This window comes from Labeo rohita, chromosome 6 (assembly GCF_022985175.1).
Source record: "Labeo rohita strain BAU-BD-2019 chromosome 6, IGBB_LRoh.1.0, whole genome shotgun sequence".
Lineage (NCBI taxonomy): Eukaryota > Metazoa > Chordata > Actinopteri > Cypriniformes > Cyprinidae > Labeo > Labeo rohita.
In genome coordinates this window covers 12,994,361-13,005,735 of record NC_066874.1, presented here as the reverse complement: position 1 = coordinate 13,005,735, position 11,375 = coordinate 12,994,361, and the positions used below count along the sequence as shown (strand labels likewise).

The following is an 11,375-nucleotide window of genomic DNA, read 5'->3' as shown; positions in this document are numbered from 1 at the left end:
ATCAGTTATCTGTTGTCTGTGTATTTAGTATTTTCTGTTCTTGATGAGGAGGATCAGCTAAACCTTTGCCACCCAGTTATGTTTATAAAAAAGCTGCAGATATCAAACAGCTCAAATTAAATTATTTAAATTTATTTCAAAGTCAGATTACTTCTTATTGAGGCTGCTGTTGTTCATTCGTGAATCCATGTTAGGGTATAGCGTAGTTAAGGTTCAGTTCATGATTAGTTAACGCCTTCAGTAGTGATTATTCATGTACCCTTATTAGTACACTTTTACCGCATGTTACATAACAGGTGTCAGGTGTTAAACAGGTGTTTTTAAAGAATACAATGCGTCATTTGTGATCCAAACGCGATTTATTCGTTTTATTATGATACTCAGTGGCAGCAAGATGAAGGCTGTGATATTAATATTGTCCACTAGAGGGATACCCAAGATAAGAAATCTTTTAGGTCTCAGGCATATCCTACAATTAAAAACCTTTTCCTACATATATATCATACCTTATCGTATATATATATATATATATATATATATATAGTGTTCCATAAAATTACCTTCTACATCTAAAAATTAAAACTGAATAATTGAACAACAGACCCACATCTCTCCCACCAATCTCTAAGAAATTACTTATTCTATACAACTAAAATATATCCTATACAATATTCCAAAAAAGGTGTGTTATGTGGGGTGAAATTATGCTCATGAAACTCAACTTTCAGTATAAAATAACTTACATGAAAGTCTGACAGATCCTGAATGATAGGCTATGTCATTTAGACAGTTTAAATTAGTTCGTTCACGAATGATCCTCGTTAAGACAAAATACCAGCTAGTTCAGTGGACTTTTCACCATCGTTTTTTAATCAACTCTCGATTTCGATCTTTCAACCGTGAGAAGCTTATAAGTAAACGAAAAATATAGTCAGCGTATGTGAGCGAAAAGGTTGTATAGCAGATTCCGTCACGAATGAAACACCAGCAGTTTTATACGGTATGCATGTTATTTAAAAGTACGATGCAAAAAGTGCACGCAACAAGGCCGACCCAGATGGGACTCGAACCCACAATCCCCAGCTCCGGAGGCTGATGCCTTATCCATTAGGCCACTGGGTCAACACAGCTCACACAGTGAAAACATGCGCTTTTGAAATTACACAATTATACACGCGTAACTGTATTACTCAAAGAAAAAAAGCCGTATTATTGGGACAGTAGATTTACCTTTTTCTGTGAAAATCTGAGCTTGTGAGATGATATCGTGTGATAACGCGAGAACCCGTGTCCACAGAAGCACGCCTTGTGTAACGTATATGTTTACATTATATTATTATATAACATATCTCAGAACAATTTCAAGAATACAAGTAAATACAAAAAAGATAAGTATTACATTAATAAAAACTTAAAAAATATTCAAAACTTGCCTAGTACATACACAACATAAACTGCCAAGATGTCAGGTAAACAAATGTAATAAATTATGTATTTCAATAAAAACATGCAGACACGGAAGTGTGTTATTTATTTTTATTTGATATTATTAATACTCAGTGCTACGTCACTGCTAGAACCAGCGCCTAATCAGAGATTATATTTTTTATGGGGAGATACAAGCCTTCGCGGCTCTACCTTCGGAGAAAGCGTAACAGTCTTAGATCACGTGTGACTTGATATCCAATCACATTAGTATTGACGTCCAAAAGATTGATGAAACCACTCGGCATGCGCACATCAATCTATCGTTATTTTTGTCACACTGTACAACAATAAAACGGTTTTTGTATTATAGTAAGGGCTAAGTTAAGGGTTGGGGGAGGTGTAGAAGTTTAAAAAAAACACAATCAAATAGGTAGAACAATTCATTTCATTGTTAGTTTTTGTATCCCTTCTAGCCACAAGAGCTTGGCAACCGACGTCACTGCGCAGTGCATTCTAGGACGTAAACAAGAGGGCGCCACCATATTGTGAGGCCATATCAGGCCAGACTTAATATATAAATATTTTCAAAAGTATATTCAACTTGAAACAGTTTTTACACATTTAATCATACATTTTATGTATGTTGACTTTCGTTATACACTTATTTTCAGCAATTGATTTATTCACTTATAATAAACGGAAAAGCATGTTGTCCTTGTAGTTTCCTGTGCTGCAAGGGAATGCTCCAGAGTCACTCACAGAAAGCAGAATGAATGTATGGTTTTACTACTGACACAGAGAGGGGAAAAAAATGATTAAAGTTTTATTCCATTCGCATTTATTTGTATAGCACTTTTCATTATTCATATTTCAAAGCAGCTTTACAGAAAATTAATGTTTCTACATTACAAATAAGAGTTCTGTTAACAGGTCTAACTGTCAAAGTAATGTTCATATGGCAGAAATGTTTTAAAATTAGGCTATTCAAATTATGCCGTTAGTTAATGTCATGTATTCAGTAGAAACAAAATAAAACTTTAAAGTAATGATCACATGATGTGATCATGTTGATTACAATGCAAAGAAAATGTGGCAGTTTTGTGTTTATTCAGAGTTGAAGTCCTCTCAAGGCTTGGTGTCATCTCTTCACAGGTGTTCTCATTACAGGGAGTCTTCAGGTGGTTCTTGTTCTGAAAGCAAGATAGAGAAGGAGAAAAACACGAGAAATGGTTAAGTGATGCTCCATCACATATCAGTCCTGTGGCATCGCTGCTCCTCCACCACACACAGTGCTTCTACAGTAGCTAAGAAGTACAGTAAATATAAAATACAGTAATAAAGTACAGGCTTACTGTGATTACGTTTATTAAAGTTTAAGTCAAAAGTTTACATACACCTTCCAGAATCTGCACATTTTAATTATTTTACCAATATTAACACAGTATTAAGAATCAAGTGTATGTAAACTTTTGAACTGGGTCATTTTTATAAATGTAACTATTATTTTCTTTTATGGACTATATGTAAACATCTTTAATGTGAAATATCTTATTCAGGTCAGTACTAAATAAACAATGTTTAAACTATTTGTTTTGGTAAAATTATGAACAATTAACAGTATCTGCAAGGTGTATGTAAACTTTTGACTTCAGCTGTATACAGTAGTGGTATATCATATATTTCTGGTAATTTAGCCTAGTATGATTCTGAAATGAAAACTGCCTGCCTCTTTTTTTTAATTCTCACTCAGGTCCATCAGCATCCTTTGCAATAAATTTAATTCTAATATTTAACTTTCCACCAGTAAAAATCACGTTTAAAAGCCTCAATTACACAACGATGAATGAAACTGCATTAAGAGAATGAATAATACCCCCTAAATCTACTAATTTAGTGAGGAATAATCTAATAATAATCTGTTTTAATGCATAAGGTAATTTAATTCGCTGCTCTGATAATATACAGTTTTGTTCTATAAATGTTTTACCTTGTAAAAGTTGATCACAGCAGTCTCTTCTGCTGCCCAACAAGTGGCCTCACAATATGGCGATTTTTCCCATCAGCCACCACGGCGCTAGAGCCATGACGTCACGTTGTCTCCAAACACAAACAACAGTAAAAACAGTCGGCACCCACAGTAAAACCAGCGAGTTTTCCAACATGCTGCAACATCGCGCAGCCTCTGGTTGTTGTAAAAAAAAAAAAAAAAAAAAAAAAAACACGGTATTTAAGTTACCAAAGTAATGGAAGCTAAAAGAAATTTGGCTGTAAGGTTCTTTGACGATCAGTAATACTTAAGAATATATAAATTATATTACTTGTGAAACCATCTGGTTCTAATATTTGCAACAAAATATTACAAATTTAGGAAGTGAGCTCTTACAGATATATGTAAGATATACATTTGGTTGAAGTATATATTTGGGGGGGGGGGGTAACTATCATAACAACTTTTGCAAAATAATTATTGACGTCCTGAAAATCCAAACGTTAACGTAAAATGAATAGCCTACATTTAGTGTGTAAGGGCGGGTGTCGGAAATCGGAGTCGACTTTGAAAAAAATCGCAATGAACAGTTGCTAATAAGTATACAAAGCTATGGTTATTACATCGTTGTAGCACTGCTGCATCACCGGGATTAAGAACGAGTACCTGGTAAGTACCTGCAGCGAGTTTTTCGAAAATAGAAATTTACTTTTGAGTTTGAAATAATATTTTAAACTACTTGACTGCTAGTACAAGTAAATATGTGACAGTTAATGATAAAAAAAAAATGATATCACTGGTGTGCAATGCAAATGATTTTCTTAAGGAATTAAGAGAAAGGAGAATTGAAGTCAATGTGGAAAAGTCCACTTTCCTGCAGAGTTTAGCTCCAACCCTAATCAACACACCTGAACAAGCTAATCAAGATCTTCAGGATGACCAGAAAATTACAGGCAGGTGAGTTTGATCAAGGTTGGAGCTAAACTCTTGAGGGCCAGAGAATTGAGAACCTCCAGACTAAGGTGTTCTTGTCCTGTGTTCATGTTTCTTATATCTTATTTGATAAATGCCTATTTTTCATATTACACGGCTGGTTACTTTTCGGACCGCCCTCATAAAGCTGGAGTCTTCAACCCTGCTCCTGGTGAGCTGTGGTCCTGCAGAGTTCAGCTCCAACCCCAATCAAATGCACCCGAGTTATTTGACAATCAAACTGTAATCAAGGTGTTTAGGGTGACTTGTACATTGGAGCAGAGTTAGAACTGGGGCCTCATTTATAAATGTGTATTTACACAGATTTGACCTTAGCACACGCTAAAATCCACACCAATGTTCATATTTATTAAAAAGTACAATCTTTGAAGTGGTTATATCTGCTTACAACCTGACATGGCGGTAAGCACTTAGCAATGTTGGAGTACTGCTGGTATTTGGAAGACCAAGCAACTTTTGCCACTTGCCATTCTCAATTAAAATATTTGGACGTTGACTGGTGCTCTTTTATATACTAATTACATTAATTAGGGGCTGATTAAAAGGCAGAGATCTGAAAACATTCAGCTGTGCACAGTTTCAAGATCATTTTTAATTTAGAGATTTGACATCTGCAAAATGTCAAATGATGTACCATTTTGTGAAATGATCTTAAATCAAATGTGGGACTGTTTCTACGCAACATTTTATAAATGAGGCCCCTGAAGTCTGCAGGAAGATAGCTCTCCAGAATCAGGGTTGGAGACCCCTTTGATAAAGGCTAGGGCAATATTGATATAGGAAATTCGCATGCTCTAACAGGTATGATAGCGGTCCAAATCAGCACATCTTGGAAATTCTGGCTTGTGAAGTTTCTGTGCTGACTTGTAGGCTGCAGACAAGATGGGAGAAACAGAGAAGTTGCTGATGATAGAAGAAAGTGGTGGATTGGACAGGATTGAATATCTTCAGACATGTGGAGATGAAATGGTCTACAAGGCTGCTCTCAATATTTTGGGGGAGAGGTGAGTGTCTGGAGAAACCATGCGGACAAGAGTATAATATGCACTGTAATATAGTATTTGTAGAATTTTTTTTGTAGTGCTGCTGTTTTGTTTTTTTGGTTTGTGTTTATTTATTTTCTTAATAAATATGTTCAAAAGGTAAATTATGATGGAATAAAGTAATGATCTTGTTTTAAGATGTATTTTCTCTATGAAGGAGTAGTGCTGGTTTTTTGTATACTCACATTTTTCAGGAGGCAGAAAATGAATCATTCTCTTCAGGAATCACCTCTGAGGCTTACTCCTCCCAGATAGAATGATAACAAAAGCACTTTCATTTTGTAAAACATTTTTGTTATTCTTTGTGCTTTTTTCCACTTTTTTATAAATAAATATTTTAAGTGACATGTTGATGTCTTGTAATTCATTTGGTGTATGTAGTTCACTTTTACATGTTGTTTGAACATAAATGTGTGTTGGCAGTGTGTGTACAAACACCCTAGAGTGATAAAAATCCACCCAGTGGTTTTTATTTAATCTATAAAAATAATTTCCCCTTTTTCAAATCAAGCCATTCTCAGCATCTTTTCTGTGTGACGTCACACCGACAGAGGCCGCTCCCACAATAGATTGATTGACACAGCCGTCTTACCTTAGACCCTGATGAGCTGTAACAGTCCGATCGTCATTGTTTCGATGCTGGTGTTTTAACAAATAATGCTACCTATCAGATTATGCTACTGTAGTGGACAGCACATTCCAGGGCCAAGTTTATTGGTGGGCCCCTCCCTGACCTCAGTAGTAGACAGAGGTTTGCTACATTTTGATTGGATCTTTGTGAACTAACATAAGCAAACTGTCCGACGCCATCAGATAAAGATGCCAGGACAACAGCCAGATATCTCTTAGTCTGAGTCCCGTGAAGGAAAAGGCACAAACAGGAGTCTCCAGCACGTCCAAGGCAAATTAATAGATACACAATGTTCTGAGTCTCAGTCTGTTAAGGAAAGAGACAGAAACAGATCACCTTCGTTCTGAGTCTGCTACCTGCGAGGGAAGTGACTGTAACAGAAACAACCCATTCTGAGTCTGCGGCCTGCTACAGGGAAGGCAGCAACAGATCAACACTTCGTTCCGAGTCTCAGTCCTGTAAGGGAAGAGACAGAAACAGAACACCTTCATTCTGAGTCTCAGTCTGTTAAGGAAAGAGACTGTAACAGATCACCTTCATTCTGAATCTGAGCCCTGCGACGAAGGTGAGACAACAGCAGAAACACCTCTGTGCTGAGTCTCCCGTTCAGAGAGACAGTAACAGATACACAGTTCTGAGTCTGAGTCTTGTAAAAGAAAGGACACTAACAGAACGACCTTTGTTCTGAGTCTCCGGCCTGCAAAGGTGAGAGATACCAATGGTATACCAAACAGAGACCAAGTCCGAGTCTCCAGCTTTTGAGGCAGCAACAGATACGACCACGTTCTGAGCCTCCAGCCTGCGAGGAAAGAGATAATCTACATTCAGAGTCTTCGTCCAGCGAGACAACAACAGATGCAGCGTCCTGAGTCTCCATTCTAGGGAGACAATGCGGACTGACCAAGTTCTGAGTCTCTAGCCCGGAGAGGCAGAAGACAGACAGACATTTAACAAGGTTAAGCTCCAGCGAGCAAACCTTCACTTCAGGTACTTTTGCTTGCGTGTTCCAAGCTAAGGACCTTCAGCACCTACTCCAGGGCCACATCTGCGTGTTCCAGATCTTAGGACCCTTTGGTGCTCCAGGAAATCAGCATCCTACAGCGCTTCATGTTCAAGGCTGTCGAAATGGATTTCTGCTCCTTTCCCCACTGTACTGCCACCAGCGCAACCAGTGGAAGTCGTCGCCACCACTGAACCACAGCGAATGTAAATATCACTTCCAAACCTCTTCCAGAGACCTTGGCATTGTTGTATATTATCAGTATATGATTTTCTAATTTGCATTAGGTATTATATAGCTGATTGCAGTTGATAAATCTTACACGTATTTGTTTGATGCATAATAAGGTTCTTTACCTTATTTGTTTCAGCGTAGCAACAGTTTATCTTTCCAGATAACGTAGCTCTGGCATTGCAACACCCAACATAATCACTTGCATTTTATGCATCTTATGCACTTTATTCCTTTTCCATTCATGGTATTCATTTAGTAGTTGTTGATTACTCTTGTCTATCTTTTGTTAATAAAATTTATTTTATTACAACTTGTGTCTTCCTTGTATTGATAATACAGTAAGAGGTTCTACAAGTTAGAGATCCAACCAATATTTCTTACGTGATGTACTCATAATCACACATTAATGGACACGTGATCCAAGAATCATAACGTCAGCTGTGACATGAGTACCCATCACTACCCTGTTTCACCTCCCTGGGTTGGTGAAAGCAAAATTCACTACATTAATTGGCGTCCCTAGATTGGCGAAAGCGAAGTTCACTACACTACCAACACTGTATTTTTCATACTGTACAGTTAGGTTTTGGTTTGGGGTAGGTGCACATAGGTTGTAGACAAGAATGGCTCCTAAGTGACTGAGGTGTTCTGTTGTTGGATGTAATAATAAACATAGTAGTCGTCATTTACTCCCGACATCTGAGCCACTGAAGACGCAGTGGGGATGACTTTTGTTTGTGAAGGGAATGCGCCTCCTGGTCTACATGAATGCGTCTATGTTAGCGCAAATGATTCGTGAGCCAACTTCACTTATACAGCACAAGTGAGTATAAGGTTTTTTTTTTTTTTTTTTTATTAATGAATCTTTGCAATCGCCTTTCCTAATAATGTGCTAAACAGTGGTAAACAGGCTCATCACTCCACAGAGAGAAGAGAAGGGCAGGACTTTTCATTAAGACCCTAAAGTATCATATAAAATTGTGGAAAATGACCCCTTTAACAAATACAGCGAAGTTACGTTTACATATACATTTAGAAGATGGTTTTATTCAAAGTGACATAAGATCTTCAAAATGTAAGAAACCACAAACCTGAAGACTAAAACTCCTAGATTTAACTATTTTGCTCCTATAGTGTATGGTGTGCCACGATGTGACAAAGACAGCACACCACACACCAGCAGATTTTTAACCAGAGTCCCGACTGTGAACACAGGAAATCTTACAAAATCTCTCCAGACTTGAGAATAAACATGGCGGACGATAGGCAGGAAGATTTTTATTTTATTGTTTTGCAAGTTTAAAACAAAGAACATATAAATTACATCAAATACAATAATAAACAAACAAACAAAAAAAACTATAAATAAATAAATAAATGAAATAAAAAAAGGAAAAGCAATAAGAAAATTACATGTCGTTAAAAAAGTATAAATAATGACAGATTATTCAAAGAATAGATTTAAGGCTTTAAACTAATGGCAGGAAGAAATTTATATGATAGTGTCCAAATCCTTTTGTGCTGCTCCATGACTGTGTTTGTTAGGCTTCTGTCAGCTCATTTCTGATTAGATATTGTTTACGTTCACGTGATTATTTCCAGATCATATGCACATTTGTCCTCGGTGTTCCCTCCCACATATCAGGATTTCTGATCATAAATATTCAACGTTAATTATCTACGATTTGTGGGGCGAATCGGGCGCCTCCGACATTCTTCCAAGCAGTCTTAACACACCTCACACAACAGAAAAATCTGTTTAAAAATCTTTAGAACCACCAAGGTAATCAGGACATTACCGGATTGTCGAAAAAGGAGAAATCGGCCCAAAATCAGCCCGATTGTCTTGTGGTGTGTACCCAGCATTACTTTTTTCTTCTTATTTTTGTAAATACCTTGTAGAAACACAAGTTCACAATCAGTACAAAAAAGTTGTGACCTTCATGTTTAAATATACTGGTCAAAGCAATAGTCTAGTGCAGTTGTGGTGAATGTTGGTCCTGAAGAGCCACCGCCCTGCAGAGTTTTGCTTCAACCCCAATCAAACACACTTGAACATGCTAATCAAGGTCTGATTACTAGAAAGCTACAGCCAGGTGAGTTTTTCTTAGAGTTGGAGCTGAACTCTGCAGGGCTGCGACTCTCCAGGTGAGTTCACCACCCCTGGTCTAGTGGTAGAATTTTCGTCAGATATGTTAGATTCTAATCCTCCCTCGCATATTTTTTTTAAAGTAAAAACTCTTTCAGTAATTTAGTGGGTACAGGACCTAATAAACATGTTGTTGGTTTAGATGCAGTGTTTTTTTTAGTGTGATGAATAAAGCTGATGTACTAGACACTGTAGAATTTACATTTGTTATTGTATTTCTGATGCTATCTATTTCGTCATCTGATTATTTGTTAATCTAGCCACTGTGCTAAATAAAAACCTTGGATTTCTACAAGTTTGCCGATATGCTCAGCCCTGGCAGCTTTTAGAGCCTGTCTAAAGCTGGACATACTGTTTTCCATGCAATTCTAAATTCTATCTACGTTTTCCTCTAACCTTTTTCAATCTGACGGGAACAACAGCTTCTAATGTATTAGCAATATCTATATTAGTAAGATCAATTCCATGCAATATAATTAAATCTTTAGCATATGATTAAAATGATGAGTGTGTCCGGTGACGTTTTGCTTGACGTCAGAGAGTTTTCAAGTCAGTTATTAAGTCAGTAAACGCATCATTTGTATTATCAACGTGAATGTTAAAATCTCCCACAATTAGCGCTTTGTCAGCATTAACCAATAGGTCTGAAAGGAAATCTGCAAATTCTTTTATGAATTCCCTGGTATATTCCCAGTATATGTCCCTGGTGGTCTATATACAGTAGCTAGAGAAAGAGATATGAGAGATTTCTTTTGCATATCTGACGGTATAACATTAAGCAAAAGTATTTTAAATAAATTAAACCTGTATCCTGTTTTTTGAGTAAAATTTAGTATATCACTATATATTGTTGCAACACTGCCGCCATGACCAACCAGATGGGCTCATGCTTATAAGAGTAGCTTGGTGGAGTAGACTCATTTAGACCAATATAGTAATTTGGTTTGAGCCAGGTTTCAGTCAAGCAGAGTACTTCAAAACTATTATCTGTGATCATTTCATTTACAATAACTGATGTGAGTATGAGTGATCTAATGTTTAGGAGCCCAAGCTTTAAAATCTGTTTTTGTTGTTTTATTTAGCATTTTTCCGGTTTAATCACGATCAGATTTTTTTCTAGTTCCTGCACTAAATTTGTTTTCTGTCTCTTCTTTCTCCTTCTACCACTCTTTCCACCCTGCTGCCCACTTCTTCTCTGTCCATGTCTTCTTAGTTTTTACACCAATGCCCTCTACTCACTCATCTCCTCTCCCTGTTCCTCTCCTCATTTCTTTTTCTAGCATCCTCCTCTCTGCTCACCTCTTTCTACCTGTTCCTCTCTTCCCTCTCTCATTACACCCTTTTTCTACTCACTCCATAAAGTGTAACACTTACAACCCCCCCTCCCCTTCTTTTTTTGGATATAGTCAAAGCAATTGCGAAAAATGCATAAACAATTGGAAAAACTGTGTTTCCTGCACTCTCAGAAAAAAGGTACAGTTCTGTCGCTGGGGCAGTACCCTAAGGTACAAAAGTGAAAAGGTACATTTTTGTACCTTACCTACCCCTAAACAGTACATATTAGTATCTTAAAGGTACATTTTAATACTTTGAAAGTACATATTGGTACCTTAAAGGTATATATTGGCAGTGTTGGGGAAAGTTACTTTTAAAAGTAATGCATTACAATATTGAGTTACTTCCTAATAAAGTAACTAATTACATTAGTTACTTTTTGTGGAAAGTAATGCGTTACTTTAGCGTTACTTTTTAAATCTGGGCAGGGCTTGTGTAATGTGAACGCTGAGGCGGTGTAGAATCCAATTGCAGAATTTTAATATAAACAACAGCAAACTTACACGATGAAACAGGCAGAGGGTCAATAACCGGAAAAGCAGTCCAAAACGTAAACGTAATCCAAACAGCAGAGA

General features: G+C 37.0%; 1 non-coding gene across 1 annotated transcript; it reads right to left on the bottom strand.

Annotated features, from left to right (window-relative positions):
* Positions 1–1,049: 1,049 nt before the first annotated feature.
* Positions 1,050–1,122, bottom strand: trnar-ccg (transfer RNA arginine (anticodon CCG)). The gene has a single exon. It is a non-coding gene; the product is annotated as a tRNA-Arg (tRNA).
* Between the last annotated feature and the right edge of the window lie 10,253 nt (positions 1,123–11,375).